Source organism: Camelus ferus, chromosome 13 (genome assembly GCF_009834535.1).
Source record: "Camelus ferus isolate YT-003-E chromosome 13, BCGSAC_Cfer_1.0, whole genome shotgun sequence".
NCBI lineage: Eukaryota > Metazoa > Chordata > Mammalia > Artiodactyla > Camelidae > Camelus > Camelus ferus.
The window spans coordinates 32561772-32585931 of NC_045708.1; the positions used below are offsets into that span (position 1 = coordinate 32561772).

Consider the following 24160-nt stretch of genomic DNA (forward strand, 5'->3'; position numbering starts at 1 on the left):
GTAGGAATTTGAGCAAGATACTTAACTTTGGGGCATTTTTCCCCATCCGTAAAACTGAGGTAACACTTACCTTTATAGGGTTATTGTGATGATTCAGACAATGGATTTTTGACATGTCTGGCATATAAAAGGTTAGTTCTGTTCTTTTCCGATTTTAGTTCTATGATAATATGGCAGTTGCTGCCTTAAATAACCGAACTACAATTCTTACACTATGAAACGCTATAAAAATTTGAACTTTCACAATGGTAAAAATCATTGCAATAGTGGAGACCACAAAAAATTACGGCTCCTGGGAAGTGAGTAATGTATTTTTCTTTTATTCTGGTTCAGTAACATATTCATAATAAGGCTGAACCTAAAAGTAGACAAATCAAATGAAATTCATCTGGAGGTGAAAATGAAAAGAAAAAGGTGAAAAATTCAAATTGTGTTATGCTAACAGTCATCTGTTACAACACATGGAAAATTTAAATGACATGCTATTGCAAATACAATTGTACGGAATCCTGTCTATACCAGAATTAGTTGTATTTCACCCCTTATAGAAATTCATATAAAAAATAGGCTTAACCCAAAATCATTTTTAGGGAATAACTTCAACATGTTAACATTTTGAGTATGAGTTATGATAATAACTTACTACAAATAAATTAGTGTAAGTTGTAGTAATTACTATAATTGTTATTATACAGTACAGAACTTCTTTATTATTTTCAGTTCCTATATTTATTTGTTACTATAAAAAATTTCAGGTTCTGTACCTGAATTCTGTCCCTTTAATTTACTATAGTCAATTTAGTTAACTCTTTTAAATCTCATTTCTTTCATTTGTAAAATGGAGACAATAATATTATCTATCTTATATCACTGCTATAAGGATTAAATGAGATAGGTTTATAAAGCCCTTAGCACAGAATAATTTTAGCATATAGAGAGTGATCAGTAAATATTAGTTATTTGTTACTGTTGTCACACTATGTTAGTCAAGTTTTTTTTTAAAGTTTCTGTGACTAGTCTGGGCTTCACATTTTCCAAATTGGAGGGGTAACTGAGATATGATTATGATTCATCTGTCAAACTAATTGGAAAACATTGACAGATTATATATTTTGCATTCCTCACATCTCAGCCTATGTGTCACTTTCTTGGAGAGACCTACTCTCCAAAACAGGTCCTTCATTTAAAATTTAACTTTTAATATGGAAATTTTGATAGATGTGCCCCACATAAACAAATGCTCTTTGGGAGGCCTCAGTAATTTTTAACAATGTAAAGGGGTCCTGAGACCAAAATGTTTGAGACTGATATAATGAATTGATTAGAAAATGTGTATCAGAATTCTCCTGATTTAAAGTATATTATGGTCTGTCAAATTTCTGAGTGATTTGTTTTCCCTTTTTTGGTTAGTTTAATTTGAGTAGAAATTAAGACCTGTACAAATTCACTTTTCCCTATTGTAGTTATACTTACTAGGTTACAAAAGCTAATTACAGTTTCAGGCTTAGGGTTTTTTTGTTTTGTTTTGTTTACTGTGAGCTAGAATGGCATCAACTTAATGCAGTATGCATAGTCACCTTATGTCTACTGGAACTTACAATCAGTAATTAAAATTTTATGGTAATGTGATTACTAATAAACATAGCTTGCTTGCAAGACGTAAATCTTTGCAAACAGTAAATCCACAGTGATCCAAGAAAATGAAAATACTGGGAAGCAATGCACTGAAATGATCTCTTCAATTCTCCCACTCCTACTTCCAGCCCTATGCCACTGCCTTAAGCTAGCCACTCCCTCTTCTCTCACTTTTTCTATCTATTACAACAGCTATTCTATGTTCATTCTTTATTCTCAATAATCCAATCTCCACATTGAGGCAAGAATGATATACCTCAAAATCAAACCTGGCAATGTCACTACCCTTGTTATTAAAAAGCTTGTATGGCTTCCCAGTTATCTACAGCAGAGGCTATAAACTGATAGCCTATGTGTTAAGGGAAGAATAAAGGTGAAGGTTTTTCTTTTCCCTCACACATAGGTGCTTTGAAAATACAAAGATTTCACATAAAATATGGATATACAACTTCACTTTAAAAAATCTGAAAATTTGGCAACACTGGGTCCAAATTTCCACATAGCAAAACTCTACTGGAGCAGAGGAGAGGACACCTAGGTAAGACAGGGCATATGTTATTTGTCATTTCCAGTTTACCACCGTCCTTATCCAGTCCAATTCACTCAATTACTTTACCTGTCTGGCTCCCCATAAACAATTAAATTTGTGCTACCTGCTTTACAGGTGATAGCCCAAACTCCTTAGAAAGACAGATCCCTTGACAATCTGGGTTCAGGTTAAATTTCCACCTTTAATTCCCATCTCTCTTATGCTTTTCCTTCACACACATGTTATGCTCATCATTTCTCAGACACATCACATTTTTTTACACTTGCAAGGTGTTTATCTACTTCCTTCTTCTTGGAATGCCCTTCCCATATTCGTTTCCCCACCTCTCCAGCATGTGAAGAATTCTTCTACTCCTCCTTCAAAATATAATCTCATATAAATGACATAATGCATGTAGCACAGAGGCTGGCATATAGTAACCTCTCATTAAAAGTCCTTACAACAATTCTAAGAGGTAGGTATTATGACCCATATTAGAGACAAGGATGTTGTTGCTTAAAGAAGATAAGCAACTTAACCAAGACCAAGGAGCTAGTAAGTGACACAGTTGGATTGTGAACCCTAATCTAATCCCTCTAATTCTAAGGCCCACGCTATTATCACCAGGCTATACTGTCTCTTTTTATTTGACTCAAATGATGCAAAACTGCCAGATTAACTTTCCTAATGTATTTCACCCTGTCACTTTTCTAATTAGGTACCTCCAAGAGTTCCCTATTATTAACAAATTCAAATCATTCTATCCTTTACCCCTAACTGCCTATCACAGTTCAGCCTACAATACAAGTTTAATATATAGTCTCAACTAATTCAACTCATATTATTGAATGATGAATAAATAGATGAGAAAGCTTCTATTGTATTGATAATCTATATTAGATGGTAAGATCTTAATACTTTCTTTAGTATTTCCCACATCACCTATCTTAATGCATAGTATATACTGAATAAAAAACACTTATTAAAACCTGTAATATACATATAAGCACTATTAGCTTTTAATCTCCCCACAGATAACATTATGCTTCTAGGCCAAAGGAATATTAAAACTCAGCAATGTCTATGTGTGTGTATGTAAAATACTTTATTTCATTTTAAAGATGAAAGAACTAAAACATCTTAAAGGTTGCACATATTATATAAGCCCATTTATATAAAATTGTATGTATGTATCTCTGTGTTTATATACTGAGAAAGCTGTCTAGAAAGATGTTCAGATGACTTTTACTTTTTTGTCTGAACTTTTCATTTTGTTGTAACTAATTAGTATGTAATTTTTTAAAATAACAAAGCTACTTAAGCTACTGTAAGAAATAATTCTTTTTGAATCCTCAACAGAAAAGGGATTAATCAAACAATTAACTGTTATGTCATTTACTGAAAAATTCTGCCAAAAGAACAACTGTTCCATGCTGGGTTCCAGAATGGCCCATGTTCCTCCATATACATTTCTAATTCCCCAAAATCAAGCTTTCTAAAAAAACTAATAAAATGTCAAATACCCTCCTCCACTGTCTTTTTAAACAAGCTCTAGGACTATACCACAGCAACCGAGACTCAAAAAATTAATTTTAAATTGAAAAGTTCTATGGTATTTTTTTGTCCTCAGGTCAGAAAGTCAACTGTATCTGAATTGTCTACAATGGCATGTATCTGACAAAGATTAATTTAAAACAGATGTCTCTGAAACCAATCCATTGAACAGTTTTACATCCCATCAGCCATGTGAAAGCATCTCTTGCTGCAGCTCTGCTGACTATTACACTTTTTTCAGAAATAGTTCAGTCTATTTTTGTAAGATAGAAGGCCATATTATTATATTCTATAACCCTATAAGGATCACGAAAGTGCAAAAGTATAATTATAAAGAAATAAAGCACTGATTGAAGGGGCTTTATAAGAACGAACATTAACCAATACTACCAGGAAAAATGCTGAGGGGATACTGTATGGAAAATATCACCATAACCAATTTTTGTTAATTATGAATAATTCAACAAATATACTTTAAAAGAAATTTAACCAACTATCTAGCAAATAATTTTAGCAAAATTTTTGCACCACTAAAAGGAATTATAATTGTTTCCATAACACAAAAAAGTAAAAGATATTTGGGAGTTAAATAAGGCTATTCAAGTAACACTACCTTCTTCACTCACCTGCTGCTTCAAAGAGTTATAAATTTCATTATACGAATTTTTCAGCCTAAAATTTATTTCCAAAATCTGCCCAAATTTATAATATCCAAAATGCAGGGGAACATCTATTCATATTATAAAATACTTGTATGTGTGTATTCAGATGTAATATTCAAATTAAAGGAAAGATGATCCATTCAATTTGAAGCCAAAATGTAACCCAAATAGCTGTGAAAATGAACAAACAGGATTCTGTTTGGGGGCTACCCTATACTTTGTTTTAACTATATTTGTTGAGCAAATATTAATAGTTGTACTTTCCTCTCAGAAAAGTTAGTCAGTCCAAAAAAGGAGATAACATGCCAACTTCAGTTGTAATAAACAGCAAATATGTTGGTTAAAAGCAACATTATAATAACTGAAGGACCCAGTACCAAATTAGTATTACAAATATATTCTTAGGGTAGTGAGCTTAAATGAACAAAATATGTTCTTTAAAAAATTAAATATTTTACTATGTAGAACACTGGGGAAAAAAGCTAATTTACAGTTCTGTAGCAAATTTACGACATGTGATCTTAGACAAGTCACTACTAACATCAGTGCAGAACTTTATACTTCAGCAAGCACTTCAGATACATTACTTCCTGCAGCTGAACTAGGGGAAAATAGCCTCCCATAAAATGAGCTACAAAAATTGCTGCCCACCTTCTCCCACAGCATGCCCTTAAAATCTTCCCAGAACCTCCATGAGCACAGGGTTTAGAGCAGTTAGCAAATGAACCACATACCTAGATTACAATCATAAAGGAAACCATTCTCAAAATGAGTTTTATAAACCATTCATCAGTAAAAACTTCTAAATGTTCTACCTTTTTTCTTCCTTCTACTGCTTTTCCAACAAATTCCATAATATAATGAAAACTGAAAATATCTAAATTGCTACTGGTAAATCATAAAGGCAATTAAAAATACGGTGAATAAAATCAACAATATATTCCCCATTTATGAAGTTACCTGTTTTGTTTTTCTATCTATTACTGCAAAATGAATTATTTCCTTGGTTTAAATTACAACCATCGCTAATTTAAACCATTATATATTACTGGAGAAAAAGCTAATCTTATAAGAATACATAATAGGTTCATGATATATTAATTTAATATACTAGGCTCAACAATAATTATTGTTCTAGTACAGCACTAGCTAGATAGCTTTTTTTAAGTCTATGTATTAAAGATGTGAGATAATGTAGAAGGCAAGAATGGGTGTTATTAAAAGCAATAAAGATTTCTCATAGTCTACATACAAAACCTATGTCTTGAATTTTCTTACTTATGGACAGGAAAGGAAAAATAATTTTAGTATATAATGTCTTCATTTAACTGATTTGATTGCCCTTCTTTTCGACTTAAGTTGTCCATTTTATTTTTCACTATGCGTAACTGAATCTAGAATAGTGATTAAGATTTTGGACACAGGTACCAGATTGCCTGGGTTCTAAACTCAGCGCTGTTACTTAACTAGTTATGTGAACTTGGACAAATTTCTTGGGTAGGTATCATTTCTTCATCTGTAAAACTGGAATAATAAAAGCACATACCTCAAAAGACTGTTGTAAGAATTAAATAAGTTAAAACATGTTGAATATTTAGCACAGTGCTGGCACACAGTAAATGCTCACTATATACATATCAGCTATTAATATTACTGTCATTGCCATTGTTATACAAAATAAGTGAGATTATATTAAACACCAATATTTACAAAGCTTTAAAAATTAGAAGACTGTAAGTTTATAGAACCAAGAAAGACATATTTTTATTTCAAAACTTTAGCTTGTCATTTGAATAATAACCAAGTATCATTTAAAATAAATGATGAATTATGTTTGTACTATTGATAATTTAACCTTTAAATGAACCTGAAATAAAATTAAAATATTAAAATGATTCTTATTCAAGTAACTTTGGAGATTTGAAATGTAAGCTAAGAAACGAAAAATATTCTTAAACGGCTCAAAGTAGGTAAGTACTAGGGAACTGTCACTGTTAAATAAAGTTTGTACAAGACTAAATATCATATTTATTCCTTGTTATTTTGAAATAATTCCAAACTTGCAAAACAGTTACAATGACAATTCAAATAATTTTTTGGATGGGGAAATATTTTCTAATTTTTTCCCAACTTTATTGAAGTATAATTGACAAATAAAAATTATGTATATTTAGACAACCTGATGATTTAATACACACATACATTGTGAAATGCTCACCACAATCTAGCTAATTAACGTTTCTATCACCTTGCATAGTACTATCTGTGCGCACACACGTGTGTGTATATGTGCGTGTGCATATGTATGGTAAGAACACTTAAGGTCTAACTGTCTTAGCAAATTTAATAATGGTTTACTAATGGTTAATAATAGAGTATTATTAACCATAATCACTATGCTGTATATTAGGTCCCTAAAACTTACTCATTCTGTAACTGAAAGTTTGTATCCCTTAATCAACATCTCCGTGTTCCCTCATTCCCTAGACTCTGGTTCTATGAGTCTGACTTTTTTAGACTCCCAAATAATCCATGGGGCCATCTGAGAGTAAGTTGCTGGGCTCTAACACTCCCTTTAGACTTGGTGCTGCTAGTTTCCCTACTTTCCTGTCTCACTTCCTTTTCTCTCTTGCTTCTTGAAGGTCTGGACTGAATTTTTCAGGAAAGGGAGGCAGAAGAGAGAGATGATTAAAGTTTCAGGGACTAGAGAGAAGAAGAAAGAGGAAGAGCAAATATCATTTTATGATATCTTACAATCAGCTATTTTGCTATTCTACAATTCCTTATGTTCCCCCAAACTATCCTGAAAATAGAAAATAAAGAGTACAGAAAAATAATAGGAAAGAAAAAGGAATATGATACTGGATAAGAAAAAAACCATTTTTTTAAATGTATTAAATCTTTGTTCTTACTTTACTTTATGCTTCCAGACATTAAGAGTTGTCATAGACTATAACAAAGCTATGGACTATGGCTAACCTCTTTTTCTCATTTTATAATCGAAAAAACCATATCATGCACCTAGGGATTTTAAGGTACTTAAGTTTGGAGGCTATGTAGAACAGCAACAGCAAAAGGAAACTCCTATAATCCTATAATCCCTACAACCCAGACTGTAAAATCAATAATGTTTAAAGTTCAAGAGGGATATGCAAAATATACCTTGAATAGCAAAACACTTCCCAGTTCTGAACTAGTTAAATGAGAAATAGGAGCCAGAGGCTATTCTCCTGGACCTTTCTATAAGGCAATTTAGGGAGACTGAGCAATCAGTTGCCACTGGATGCTAAATGGTAACCAGCTCTTTAACACACCTTTATATTACCTCTCCCTCATTTCCTATCTCACTTCCTTTTCTTTCACTCTCGCTTCCCTAGGACTGCATTCCCTAACAGCACAATTTAATAGCACATTAAAAATCCTTTCCAAGTTCAATGAAAAGCAGGAAATCTCCCTTAGTCCAATGCATTCTATGGCACAAACAACCCTGAGTTTTGTGACTTGCAAAAATAAGGATGACAGGTTCCAGACTGGAAAGGAAAAAGAAAAACTATTTCTATTGACAGAACTAACAAATGAGTTCAACAAGGTTAGAGGTATAAGATCAATATACAAAAATCAATTGTATTTAAATACACTAGCAATGAACAATCTGGAAATGAAATTAAGAAAAGAATTCCATTTATGATAGGATGAAAGTGAATAAAATACTTAGGAGTAAATTCAACTAAGCAAGTATAGAATCTGTACTTAGAAAACTAAAAAACACTGTTGAAAGAAATTAAAGAGGACCAAAATAAACAGGAAAGTATCCCAAGATATTGTTAAAATGGTATGGTAGACCGAATAATGCCCCCCAAATAAGCTACATCCTGATTCCCCAAACTTAGCAAAAGAGACTTTGTAGATGTGATTAAATTAAGGTTCTGGAGATGTAGAGATTGTCTGGATTATCTGAATGGGCCCAATGTAACCACAAGGTCCTTATAAGAGGGAGGCAAGAGGCTTAAAGCCAGAGATTGGAAATGTGACAACGAAAGTAGAGGTTGGAGTGACATGACAGGTCATGAAAATGGAGGAGGGAGCCAGGAGCCACAAAATATAGGTGTGGTTTCTGGAAGATGGAAAAAGGCATGGAAAGAGAGTTTCCCCTGGAGCCTCCAAATGGAACAAAGCTCTGCTGACAATTTGATTTTTGCACAGAGAGACCGATCTCAGAGTTTTGACTTCCAAAACTGTAAGACATTAAATACGTTTGGTTTTAAGCCGCAGAATGTGTGGTTCTTGTTACAGTAGCAACAGAAAACTAACACAAATGGCGATACTGATTTGTACGAATTAATCTACAGATTCAATTCAATCCCTATCAAAATCCCAGCTGGCTTTTTTGCAAAAGTGGACAAGCTGATTCAAAAATTCATACAGAAACTCAAGGGAACCAAATAGCCAAAACCATCTTGAAAAAGAATAACAAGAATAATCAAAACAATATGGTACTGGTACTGGCATTAAAACAGACATATAGGCCAATGGAACTGAATCAAAAGCCCAGAAATAAACCCATGGTCAACTAATATTTAACAAGGGAGCCAAGAATACTCAATGGGAAAAGGACAGTTTCCTCAATAAATTGTATTGGGAAAACTGGATATCCACACACAAAAGAAAAACTGGGATCCCCACCTTAACACTACTCACAAAAATTAACTCAAGATGGATTAAGTTTAAGACCTAAACTATAAAACTCCTAAAAGAAAATACAAGGGAAAAACTCCTTGATCTGGGTCTTGGCAATAATTTTTTGAATATGACACCAAAAGCACAAGCAACAAAAGCAAAAATAAACAAGGAGGACTATATCAAACCAAAAAAACCAAAAAACCAAAAAAACAAAAAAAAACCCTTCTGTACAGCAGAAGAAATAATCAACAAATTGAAAAGGCAACCTATGGAATGGGAGAAAAAATTTGCAAACCCTATATTGGATAAGAGGTCAATATCCAAAATGTGTAAGGAACTCATACAACCCAATGGCAAAAATATAAACAATCCAATTTAAAAAATGCATGGAGGACTTGAATAAACATTTTTCCAAAGAAGACATACAAATGGCCAACAAGTACATGAAAAGGTGTTCAACATCATCAGGGAAATGCAAATCAAAACAACGAGATATCACCTCCTACCTATCAGAATGGCTACTATCAAAATATAAGAGATAATAAGTGCTCTCCAGGATGTGGAGAATGGGGAACTCTGGTGCATTGTTCGTAGGAATGTAAATTGGTACAGCCACTATAGGAAAACAGTATGGAAGTTCCTCAAAAAAAATGAACTGCCACATGACCCAGCAATTCCAATTCTCGATATATATTCAAAGGAGTGAAATCACTATCTCAAAGAGGTATCAGCACTCCCATGTTCATGGCAGCATTATTTATAATGCCAAAACATGGAAACAACCTAAGTGTCCATCAAGGGATGAATGGATAAAGAAAATGTGGGGTGTGTGTGTGTGTGCGCGTACATATATATATATAATGAAATATTATTCAGTTATATAAAAGAAGGAAATCCTGCCATCTGTGATCACATGGATGGACCTTGAGGGCATTATGCTAAGTGAAATAAGTCAGAGAGAAAAAGACAAATACTGTGTGATTTCACTTATATATGGTCTCTAAAAACATCAGACTCATAGAAGCAGAGAATAGAATGATGGTTGCCAAAGGCTGAGTGGTGGAAGAAAAGGAGATATGTTAGCCAAACTTTTAATTATAAGATGAATAAGTTCCAAGAATCTAATGTACAGTATGATGACTATAGTCAGTAATACTGTACTATATACTTGAAAGTTGCTATGAAAGTAGGGCTTTAAGGTTCTCACCACTATCACAACAAAATCATAATTATGTGTGGTGAAGGATGTGTTAATTATGTGGGGAAAAAAAAGCTTCACAATACAGATGTGTATCAAATCATCACACTGTATACCCTACACTTAAATATATGTATACATCAATTATCTCCATAAAACTGGAAAAGGAAAAAGAAATAAAATGACAAAGTTCAAAACTCATACTTTCCAATTTCAAAGCTTACTAGAGAGCAACAGAAATCAGGAGGGTGTGGTACTGACATAAGGACAGACATACAGATCAATGGAACAGAATTGAGAGTCCAGAAATAAGTATAATTAATTTTCAACAAGAATGCCAAGACCATTCAATGAGGGAAGAACAGTCGTTTATAAAAATAATGCTGTGACAACTAAATAGCCACATGCACAAGAATAAGGTTGGAGACCTTTCTGTCACTATACACAAAAATCAACTCAAAACTGAATATAGAAATAAGTAGAAGGGCTAAAACTATAAAACTCATAGAAGAAACATAGGAGTAAATCTCCATGTTCCTGTGCTAGCAATGATTTCTTAGAAATGTTATAAAAAAGAAAAAGCAACAAAGGAAAGATAAACTGTACCTCATCAAAATTAAAAACTTTTGTGCTTCCAAGGATATACCGACAAAGTGAAAATACAACCTACAAAGTGGAAGAGTAGGTTTGCAAATCATATATCTGATAAAAGACTACTATCTAGAATAAATAACTCTTTTACAACTCGATAAAAAGACAACCCAATTTAAAAATGGGCAAAGGATCTGAACAGTTATTTCTCCAAAGAAGATATGCAAATGACCAACAAGCACAAGAAAAGATGCTCAACACCATTAGGCATCAGAGAAATGCAAATCAGAATCAACCACAATGAGATACTGCTTCACTCCCACCAGGATGGCAATAATAAAAAAAGGTAAGTGCTGACAAGGATGTATAGAAATTGAACATTGCTGGTGGGATTATAAATGGTATAGCCACTTTGGAAAATACTTTGGCAGTTACTCAAAAAGTTAAACACAGTTATCATATGACCCAACAATTTTATTCCCAAAAGAAATGAAAATGCATGTCCACACAAAAGTCTGTACATGAATGCTCATGACAGCATTATTTGTAACCAAGAGCGAAACAACTCAAAAGTCCGACAACTAACAAACGAATAAACAAAATGTAGTATATTCATACAAAGGAATATTATTCAGCCACAACAAAGAATGGAGTACTGATGCATGCTACATCACAGATGAACCTTGAAAACATTATGCTAAGTGAAAGAAGCCAGTCACAAAAGATAAGATAAGATTCCATTTATTTGAAATGTCCAGAATAGGTATAGAGACAGAAATCAGTGGTTGCTTAGGGATAGAGGGGATGGTAGGATTGGGGAGTGATATTAAAGGGTACAGTGTTTCTTTTGAGATGATAAAAATGTTCTAAAATTGACTATGGTGATAGCTGCCCATATCTGTGAATACACTAAAAACCATTTAATTGTACACTTTCAATGGGTGAGTTGTGTGGTATGTAAATCATATCTTACTAAAAATGTTAAGAAAAAGCAAGCAAGCAAGCCAGCCAGCCTAAGAGAGCCCCCAGTTCCAAAATACTAAGTCTCTTCAGGGACACTGCTGACACACTCATCTTCAAGGACTTATCAAGCAGTGTTGGCCTCAAAGCAGAAGGAAGGTTCCTTACTAAAACCTCCCAGTAATGCTAACTTGTCTTGATAGTTTGCTAAATGACATAATTATCACACAGCTATATGACTGCAGTAAATTAAAATCCAACTCCTTAATTTTTCAATTCTAATCTCTAAGTGAATAAGCAATGGGGAGTAGGTGCTAAAAAGTTCTAAAATAAAGTTCTAAGTAAAACTATATCTAAATAATAGAAATAAAACCGTAAGATTTTAGTTAACTGACTTCTTTTGTTGCTAATTATCCTGATGATATATTAATAATATTTGCAAGGGACAACAAAGAGGTGACAATATACAAAGCTCTGCAATTAGCACCCCCATAATGTATCAAAAAACATTAATAAAGCAAATTCAATTAGGTTATATTTTATCTTTAAGCCACAAATAATAGACCTGCTTTTAATGTCACATAATGTGCTACCTTAGCAACATATGGCATTTATGATACAAAAGAGATTTACCAACACAAAGAAAAGTGACATCAGGAAGTAGATGACATTTAACATTGAGGTTATCACTGGGACAGCCCTTGATACTCCCTTGCCCAATGTCGGCAGTAAATGAACAAGTACAGTGGCCAAGTCCTAAAAAGGGCATGATAACTAGGCTCAGACTCCTCAGTCATGACAGTCACCCCATCCAGTAAGCCTTCTAGACAAGCAGAGATTCTGGCCAAGAATCTAGACTAGAGATTAGAGGAGGAAGACAGTGAATACCAGTTGTGATTATGAACTGTAGTGGCAGAAGCGGTAATTCGCCAACTAATCTTACTCTTGTAAATTCCCCAGATTTTATAAGAGACCAAACAGAATGCTGGAGAAGTTATTCCTATGTAGGGTGAAATTAGCTATATGAAATGAACCCAAGAGGCACAAGGAGTACAGTGACCAGATATTCCCTTCAGGACCAAGGCATTCATTTCTCTAACTTCAGGAGAGTTGGCTGCTAGCAGCTCACAGCCAAGTCCTCTTCCACAAACTGCCCTCAGTCAAAGTATTATGGGTGTGTTCTCTGAAAACAGAAACTGAAACTGGATTTGGGATGCAAGATACTCATTAAAAATCAACACCTGTAAAGGACAGGCAGCAGAAGCAGGACGGAGAAGAGAAAGAAGTCAAACTGTGATGCAGGCCTGACAAGCAGATACGGTTCTCTGCAGCAAGTGTTACCTGTCAAGAGTTCCATCTTGGGCCAGAAGAGCTGAGTTTTATACCACCATCTTGCTCAGCCATTTGCAAGCTGCCCCTAGAAAACTGTGACCTCAGATGAAGCAGTTCTCTGTAGCTGAAGCAGACAGACCCTGAACCAGTTGGCAGTTGGAAGCCATTTGCTGAAAGCACTTCCTGCAGCTGCGAAGGTGAACTCTGCAGTTACATCTCTATCACAGAAAGAAACTGCCCACCCAAGGTCAGCCCACATCTAATTCCAGATAGCTCAAGTGTCATCCTAGCTCCAGAGTTCCCAAAAGGATTGACTAAAGTCTCTGTTGCAACTGCATCAGTTCAATCTCTCTGCCCTCCTAATCTTGCTTCCCTCACTCCATTACAAATGTTGTTCCTCAATAAACCTGCAAGGAAATCTCCATCCCAGAGTCTATTTCCCAGGGAACATAACCTAAAAAAATTGATTGCACAGGAAGATTCAATAAAATAGTTATGACCTACTCTATTCAGTAACTTCATAAGACAGTATTTTATTTCAGCTAGTGCAAATCATTAAAATTTTACTGTCTATGGCACAGTAGTGTCAAGCTGTCATTCTGTTGAAACAAACAAAGGAACTTTTAGAGCAGTATTTAGATAAGCAGCAAAACAGGATAAATACGCCAGAGATGACAAAACTGAAATCTTTTACTAATAGAAACAGCAAATAATTGAGCGGTGTTAACCTTTAAGTAAATAAAGTAACTATTCTAATCATAACCTGAAAATGGGTAGAATAAAAAGATTAATGAATCCCCACAATCCCTTGCACCCTTCCTTTCCAACCCGGGACGGCAGAATGGCTCCCACAAAGAAGGGTGGCAAGAAGAAGAGCCGGTCTGCCATCAACGAGGTGGTGACCAGAGAATACACTATCAACATTCACAAGTGCATCCATGGAGTGGGTTTCAAGAAGCGTACACCTTGGGTACTCAAATAAATCTGGAAATTTGCCATGAAAAAGATGGGAATTCCAGATGTGCGCATTGACACCAGGCTCAACTGAGCTGTCTGGGTCACAGGAAAAAGGAACGTCCCGTATCGAATCCACGTGCGATTGTCCAGAAAACGTAATGAAGATGAAGATTCACCAGACAAGCTCTATATCTTGCTTACCTATGTACCTGTCACCGCTTTCAAAAATCTACAGACAGTTAATGTGGATGAGAACTGCTGATTGTCTATAAATAAAGTTCTAGAACTGCCAAAAAAAAAAAAAAAGGTTAATGAATCACATCTACCCATATTACATATATCAAGGCTCAAAGGCAACAGAGGAACTTATCGCAGAATTTTTACCAAATAAAGCAGATTCTTCTACATAAATTAGCGATTCCTGAACTTATTTCAGTCATGGATCCTTTTGAATTTCAAATGAAAGTTACAGACTGTCTTATCTGAAATGTTCATGTGCATTTGTAAAATCTAAAAATTATTTCAGGAGTTTGTGGATCCCAGAAAGTCATTTTACAGGTGCCAGGTTAAGAACCCCTTAATCCTAAATCATGTTTATAAAGGTAAAATGACATCTCTCCAACCCATGTTAACTTAAAAGACAAAAGAAGCTGACCAGAAATGCAGCTGAGTAAACCATCTAGTCTTTAATTTATTTTAATTATATTATTATACAAGAAATACATAAGTTTTCACCATAAAATAATTCACACAATACAGATTAAATTAAATTTCCTCTTGGTCACCACCCATTCCCCTTTCTCTTCACAGAGATTATCAGTTTGATGTAAATCCTCTTAGACTTTTTCAATGCTTTTTCAAAAATGTATGTATCTATTACAATGTAGAGAATTATTCTGGATAAACTATGTTAAGAACTAGCATTTTAAAATAACATAGTGATAGATACTAGTGATTTTCCTAATATCAGAAAATTGTCGCGTTACTGAGATTAATGAAATTTTCATACAACTCTTTCCTAAGACCAGTCTATCCATTTAATTGAACTTGACCCACAAATTCCAAATCTGGTTTGGAAAAAGCTAGTGTACAAATCAATCAATAAATCAATTCAACCAACATCTACTAAGCACATTCTATGTAAATCACTGTGCTAATGCTACAGAATAGTGGGTCCCAAACATTTAAATCTGGAGAGCTTGTCAAAGACATAGATTCCCAAGCCTCATTCCAATCTTAGTTAACCAGAATTTCCAAAGGTGGAGCCCTAGAATCTATCTTATCAAAACTCCTTAAGTGACTTGAGCAAAGTATAAAGCAGCAGTGCTAGGAATCACTATTATGAAAATCATAGAAATGAGTAAGATAATGTTTTCAATTCATTTCTACAAAGACCTCTTAAAAGTCCATTATGAAACCTGACAGGTATTGTGCTGGATGCTGAATATATTACAGGACACAGTTCTTGCCCTGGAAGTGCATATACTGGAAGCGAAGATAATATCCAATAACAAAAATGATAACACAAGCTGAAAGTAGAAAATGCTATCTGTCCTCTCACTAAAATGTATGCTCCATGAAAAGAGGAACTTTGTTTTTCTCACTGCCACATCTCCAGTGGCTAGGCCACAACCTAACACAAAATAGGTACTCAATAAACAACTGCTGAATAATGCATAGGATTAAAATAGAAGAAAAGTTTGATTTCAACTAAGTACATAAGGAAATGGCACTTTTGAGAATAGATGCATGGATTGTTAAGAGGGAGAAAAGGTTAAAAGAAAGAGAACTAATATTCACAGTACCCTTACAATGTGTAAGAAATTCCAAGTTGACTTTGAATACATGATCTCATTTAACTACCGTTCCGAGATGGTATTGTGTCTCCATTTCAGAGATGAAGAAATTGAGGCACAAAGAGGTTAAGTAACTTCTCATTCAAGGTTACAGAGCAAGAAGGCAGCAGAACTGAGATTTGAACCCCAGTTTCCAAAAATAAGGCTTAGAAATTTGGATCTCATTTTCTAAGAAACAGAGTATCTTTGAAGGTTTTCTTTTTTCTATTTGGAAATCTGCTTTTTTAATAATAGCTTTATTGTGATGTAATTCATACATCATAAAACTCACCATTTAAAGTGTACAATTCAGTGGTATTTAGTGTATTCACAGATTTGTACAATCATCACCATTATCAAATTTTAAAATATTTCATCACCCCAAAAGGAAACTCCATACCCATTAGCAATTACTTCCCCTATTCCCAGGTCCTGGAAACCAGTAATCTACTTTCTGTCTTTAAGATTTGCCTATTCTGAACATTTCATATAAATTAAATCATATGATATATAACTCTTATTTTAACAAATTTTTTCCTTGTGGTAAAATATAATTAAGATTTACTATTTAACTGTTTTAAGTGTACAGTTCACTGGCATTAAGTACATTCACATTGCTGTGCAACCATCTCCACTATCCATCTCTAGAACTTTTTCATTATCCCATAATAAAACTCTGTGTACCCATTAAATAACTTTCCATTCCTCTCTTCTCGCAGCCTCTGGTAACCTCTACTTTACTTTCTCTCTCTATGAATTTGCTTATTTTAGGTAGCTCATATAAGTGGAATCATAAAATTTTTCCCTTTTGTGTCTGGCTTATTTCACTTAGCATCATGTCTTCAAAGTTCATCCATGCTGTAGCATGTATCATGATTTCCTTCCTCTTTAGGGCTGAATAATATTCCATTTCATGTGTATACCAAATTTGCTTATCTGTTCATTTGTCAATGGACACTTGGATTGCTTGCACCTTCTGGCTATGGTGACTAAGGCTAAGGTGTACAAATAACTGTTTGAGTTCCTGCTTTCAATTCTTTTGGCTATATACCCAGAAGTGGAATTGCTGGATAATATGGTAATTCTACGTTTAGTTTTTTGAGGAACTGCCATACCATTTTCCACAGAAGCTGCACCATTTTATATTCCCACTAGCAACACACAAGGGTTCCAAATTCTCCATATCCTCACCAACACTTGTGCTTTTATTTGGTTTTTTTATACCAGCCATCTTAATGGGTATGAAGTAATATACTATTGTGGTTTTGATTTGCATTATCCTAATGATCAGTGATGCTGAGCATCTTTTCATGTGCTTATTGGCAATTTGCATATCTTCTTTGTAGAAGTGTTTATTCAAGTCCTTTGCCCATTCTGGGGGAGAGGGTTGGGGGAGACATAATTAAGTCTATTTATTTAATTATTATTATTATTATTATTTTTGATGGAGGTACTGGGGATTGAACCCAGGACCTCCTGCATGCTAAGTATGCATTCTACCACTTGAGCTATACTCTCCCCCACTCCTTTGCCCATTTTTCGTTTTGTTTGTTTTATTTTTATTGAAGTACAGTTGATTTACAATGTTGTGTTAATTTCTGCTGTACAGCATAGTGATTCAGTTATACATATATATTCATCTTCATTATAGGTTATTACAAGCTATTGAATATAGTTCCCTGTGCTACACAGTAGGACCTTATTGTTTATCTATTCTGTATATGGTAGTTAATATCTGCTAATCCCAAACTCCTAATTTATCCCTTCCCCACTTCCCTCTTTGGTAACCATAAATTTGTTTTCTATGTCTGTGAGTCTGTTTCTGTTTTGTAAATAAGTTCATTTGTATCATTTTTTAAGAATCCATATATAAGTGATAAATTATATTTGTCTTTCTCTATCTGAATTATTATCAGATTATCAGATCCATCCATATTGCTACAAAAGGCATTATTTCATTCTTTTTTGTGGCTGAGTAATATTCCTGTGTGTGTGTGTGTGTGTGTCTCTCACTTTCCTTTTTTTCCCCAGTTTTTAAAAATTATAGTCAGTTTACAATGTTGTTTTAATTTCTGGTATACAGCACAGTGATTCAGTTATACATACATATGTATAACTTTTCTTATTTTTTATTATAGGCTATTACAAGGTATTGAATATAGTTCCCTGTGCTATTCAGCAGGACCCTGTTGTTTCTATTTTATATATAGTAGTGTCTACAAACCCCGAACTCCCAGTTTATCCCTTCCCACCCCCTCTTTCCTCCTTGGTAACTATAAGTTTGTTTTCTGTGTCTGTGAGTCTGTTTCTGTTTTATTAATCAGATCATTTGTTTCCTCTTTTTCCCAAAGATTCCACATATAAGTGATATCACATGGCATCTTTCTCTTTCTGGCTTACTTCACTTAGTATGATCTCCAGGTCCATCCATGTTGCTGCAAATGGCATTATTTTATTCCTTTTTTTTATATACCTGAGTAGTATTCCATTGTGTATATATACACATATTCCATTGTGTGTATACAACTTCTTTATCCAATCATCTGTCAATGAATATTTAGGTTAATTCCATGCCTTGGCTATTGTAAATAGTGCTACTACGAACACTGCGGTACATGTATCTTTTCAAATTAGAGTTTTCTCTGGATATATACACCCAGGCATGGGATTGCTGGATCATGTGGTAACTCTGTTTTTAGTTTTTTAAAGAAACTGCATACCATTTTCCATAGTGGCTGCACCAAATTACATTCCCACCAACAATGTAGGAGGGTTCCCTTTTCTCCACACCCTCTCCAGCATTTATAGTTTGTGGACTTTTTAATGATGGTCATTCTGACTGGTGTGAGGTAATACCTCATTGTAGCTTTGATTTGCATTTCTCTGATAATTAGTGATGCTGAGCATCTTTTCACGTGTCTTTTGGCCATCTGTATGTCTTCACTGGAGAAATGTCTATTTAGGTCTTCTGCCCATTTTTGACTGGGTTGTTTGTTTTATGTTATTGAATTGTATGAGCTATCTGTATATTCTAGAAGTTAAGCCCTTGTCAGTTGCATCATTTGCAAGTATTTCTCCCAGCCCATAGGTTGTCCTTCCATTTTGTTTATGGTTTCCTTTGCTGTGCAAAAGCTTATACGTTTAATTAGGTCCCATTCATTTATTTCTGTTTTTATTTCTATCGCCTTGGTAGACTGCCCAAGGAGAACATTGCTAAGATTTATGGCAGAGAATGTTTTGCTTATGCTCTCTTCTAGGAGATTTATGGTGTCCTATCCTATGTTTAAGTTTTTAAGTCATTTTGAGTTTATTTTCGTATATGGTGTGAGGGAGTTTTCTAACTTCACTGATTTACATGCAGCTGTCCAGCTTTCCCAAGATCACCTACCAAACAGACTATCTTTTCTACATTGTATATGCTTGCCTCCTTTGTCGAAGATTGACTGTAGGTGTGTGGTTTTATTTCTGAGCTCTCTATTCTGTTCCATTGATCCATATATCTGTTTTTGTGCCAATACCTCACTGTCTTAATTATTGTAGCTTTGTAGTATTATCTGAAGTCTGGCAGTGTTATGTCTCCAGGTTTGTTTTTTTTCTTCAGTACTGCTTTGGCAATTCTGGGTCTTTTGTGATTCCATATAAATTTTAGGATTATTTGTTCTACTTCTGTGAAAAACGTCCTGGGTAATTTGATAGGGATCGAATTCTGTAGATTCCTCTGGGTAGTATAGCCATTTTAACAATATTAATTCTTTCAATCCAAGAGCATGGAATACCTTTCCATTTCCTTAAATCATCTGTAATTTCCTTTATCATTTATCAATGTTTTATAGTTCTTAACGTATAAGTCTTTCACCACCTTGGGTTTTTTTTTTTTTTTTTTTTGATGCTATTTTAAAAAGGGTTGTTTTTAAATAAATGAGTCATGTAAATGAAATGTACAGCATGTGAATATATTCAGTAACATTAAAATAACTTTATATGGTGACAGGTGGTACTATATTTATTGTGGTAATCATTCTGTAATGTATAGAAATATTGGATTACTATGCTGTGCATCTGGAACTAATATAGTGTTGTAGGTCGATTTTACTTTAATTAAAAAAGATTTTTAAAGTAAATGGAAAAAAGGGAGGTTTTTTTTACTTTCCTTTTCTGATGTTTCATTGTTAGTGTAAAGAAATGCAACAGATTTCTGTATGTTAATCTTGTAAACTGCTACTTTACTAAATTCGCTTATCAGCTCTAGTAGTTTCTGTATGGAGTCTCTAGGGTTTTCTATATATAGTATCATATCATCTACATATAGTGACAATTTTACCTCTTCCCTTTCAATTTCTTTGCCCATTTTTAAATCAAGTTATTTGCTTTCTGATGTTGAGTTGTAGAAGTTCTTTATATATTCTGGCCATTAATCCCTTATCAGACATGTTGATTTTGAGTGGCTAGTGGGGTATCCATTTAGAAATATCTAGTAGGCAAATATACATGCTGATCTTGCATTTAAGAGGGAGAATCAAAGATGTAGACTTAACAGTCACATTATCTGCATGGTTACATGTATAAAGTACTTTCATATATATTAGTTCATTTAGAATCTCACAAAAATCCTGACACTTTTACATAGGAGAGAACTCAGGCAGATCTCCTATTAGAGAACTCAGGCAGATCTCCTATTAGGATTATTTGAAAGTGCTTCAGAGATCAAAAGGAAGAAACTGGTCAAGATGACTAAGTTCTGGGTTCATCCCAATTTCCAAAACAGTTCAAATCTTTCTGCAGCAAAAACTGGAATATCATCTAAGATTTCATTTGAAGATAAGCAGAGTTGCTTTAAAAAAAAACTTGAAACATTATATGATGCTCTCTTGTGTTTGGAAAACAGTAATTGACACTAAGAAATAAGTAAGATTACTAAACTAGAAAACTTGGGGCAAGACGGGGTAAAAGAATAAAGAAGGAAGGGAGAAAGAAATCAGGAATAGTGAAGAAAAACAAAAATCTAGGAAGAAGCATTTCAAGAGGAAGTTTCAGTAGACTACAGAAAACTCTAAACAGAGGTCATGAAGGATGAGGAGTAGAAAAAGGGTACTGTGTTTGGTAATCATGAGGTCACTGGTGACCTTTAAGAAATCAATTTTAACATAGTAAGTGAAAGCAGAAGTCAGATTGAAAAGGCTTCAGAGGTAGGGAGAAGGTTGAAGATGGAAAGGTGACAAATATGGAATACTCTCAACAATTTTGGTATAATAATAATAGTGAATATTTACATAGCACCTAATAACTGCCTGGCCCTCTTCTAAATACTTAACATATTAATTAATTTATCCTCAAAATAACTGCTGATGCCATCATTCTGTCCATTTACAGTGACAAAACAGACACAGTGAGGAACCAGAATTCTGAGGCTACCTGCTGCACAGTCTCTACATATATGTGATAACATATAACATAATCATGTTATATTATTTTATATATCATATTACATAACATACAATATGTGATAACATATGGTAGATACATGCAAATGTATATGACAGTAAAGAGTTCAATAATATTGAGACTATAATCTATAAAAAAGTGACTCACTGAAACTAATATAAAACTATAAATCAACTATAACTTAAAAAATAATAATAATATATTAAGTGAGAGAAAAGATTAGCAAGATTAGTTTTTCACAATAGGGAATCATAACAGGCATTTTATACTGCTTATATCAATGTATGTTGGTGATGCCTGACAGTCATGTGAGTTTATCAGGTATTGATAGATTTGAGCAAAATAAAAACAGACTGGCTTTTCCTGAACGTATTAATGCTGCAGGCTTCCATTCAATAAAACTATGAATGAATATGGAAAATGTAATTATCTCCAAAGGCTTTCAAAGGCGTAATACATTTTCCTGTTGCTTACAGAATGCAAAATAATGAATGGATAGACGGACCAAAATCTATTTTATTGATTAGCTCTATCATATACCTCTGTACCTTAAAAAAGCAACAATTAAAAAAAAAGGATTCTGTGAAGATATAACAAAGTTATTCTAAAGACAGAAATCTGTAAAATTTATTCTGAGAAGAAAAGAATATCTGGCAGTATCTTTGTCATCTTCTTGGCTGCCAGTTTTACCCCTTTGAATCAACTATGGACTAGAGTATTACAAGGCACGGAAATGTCAATACAGAAAGAATTTCATGAAGGATTAATTCAACTTGTAAGCAATAATGTTTTCAATCTTTATTGTAATATTAGACATAATTTTAATATTTCCTATAATTGGAACTATATTAAAACAGAGCAATTTATCCAGGTGTTCCCAAATTTCCAGGCAATCACTTTCTACTTTTTGCCTCCATAGTAACTACCCTTATTATTACAAAACATTGTGTTAAATGCTATTTTAATGTATATCCTAAACTGTATATTCCTTAAATGTAGAAATTATGTTCTATTTTGTACAGTATATTTTAAAATGGTAAATATAAATTTTATAAGTGAATGCATGAACAAACATGAAAAAACTAATATGTCAAATTTATACAAGTGTCTTTTGATGGTGACAATGACAAAGAATTTATAAATTTTGCATAAGGCCTCTTCAAAACACAGACATACTTTTTTAAGTGGTAGGGGAATAATTTTCCTTGTAATCCATTAATAGTCCTTAAGATAGATAAAAAGAGAATAGATTGAAGTAGAAAAAAAAAGTTGACATTGTCCATAGCATTTGTGTAATAAATATTACATAATGTTTTGATTGCCTACAGTAAATTTAAAAATATTGACAACTCTAATAAAGGTGACCATTTTTCTTTTAACAGTGTTTCTCAACGTTGGTTGCATGTAAAACAACCTAAGAGCTTTTTTAAAATTCTGAAGTTCATGGTGAGGGGAGGGTATAGCTCAGTGGTAGAGCGTGTGCTTAGCATGCACTAAGTTCTGAGTTCAATCCCCAGTACCGCCATTAAAATAAATTAATAAACCTAATTATATGCCCCGCCTCAATTTTTTTTTTAATTTTAAATTCTGAAGTTCAGTCTTCATTATCAACAGATTCTGATTTAATACAATCTCCTATCCTCATAAAGATGGCAACATAATGTAGTTCTCTGAAGCACAGGCTTTAGTGTCCAACTTGCATTTATGTTCTAAAGAAGGAAAATACGAAGTATTTTGGAATGATTTCCACCCAAAATAAGTAAACAATTATTTACTGAGCTTTTACTCAAAACAAGTGACTAAATGTTCAAAGAATGAATCAAGGACTAGTTAATAATAAGCTTCAATGGTATTTTTTAATCTATATAATGTTTTAAAAATCAGGAAAATGTAGAAATTACAAAATGCCAGGATATCACCTAGGTTCCAATTACATATAAATCAATGAAGAGAGATGTCTATACTACAAAAATATTTTAAAAGTTATATAACTGTTTACTCATTCATTCAATAAGCATTTGCTGAGCACCAACTTAGGTCATATCACACTATACATTCTAAGAGGGAGAACAATTTTGCTTAATACTGAGAACAAAAAATTAATCAGATGGTTATATATGATTATGAAAAGTATCAGAGTAATTTAGCATATGATATTCTAATACAAAAGCTAATATTAAAATGAGTGTGATTTCCTTGGCATACTAGCTCCATGATAGGCTAAAAGTGGCCAAGAAGGAAAGAATGCTGCCTATATGAGGAAAGAAATAAGCCTATAAATAAACCATAAAGTAGAAAATTCACATAAAAGTAATCTGAAATGGACTATAGTCTATTTCTAATATCAAATACAATTCCACACCATATTAACCTGGGGTTTGGAAACAGGTTAAGGCATAGTTAGTATGCTTTCAGGTTTACCCTTTTTTTCCCCTTACATCTAAATGTATTTCTTTACAAATTAAAGATGCATTGCCATAAGCAAAACAAAAAAACAACTTACGGAATGGGAGAAAATATTTGCAAAAGATGAGACTGACAAGGGCTTAATTTCCAGAATATATAAACAATACAACTTAATAAGAAAAAAACAAACAACCCAATCCAAAAATGGGCAGAAGACCTAAACAAGAAATTCTCCAATGAAGACTTACAGATGGCCAATAGGTACATGAAAAAATGTTCAATATCGCTAAGTATCAGAGAAATGCAAATCAAAACTACAATGAGGTATCACCTCACACCAGTAAGAATGGCTATCGTTCAAAAGTCCACAAACAATAAA

At 33.6% G+C, this 24160-nt stretch overlaps 1 protein-coding gene and 1 pseudogene across 1 annotated transcript in view; one reads left to right on the top strand and one right to left on the bottom strand.

The window, feature by feature from the left end:
* Window positions 1-24160, bottom strand: part of ZSWIM5 (zinc finger SWIM-type containing 5) — a 137042-nt gene that overhangs the window by 104685 nt on the left and 8197 nt on the right. The gene's annotated exons all lie outside the window — the stretch shown is intronic.
* On the top strand, window positions 12938-14889 carry LOC116667975 (annotated as a pseudogene).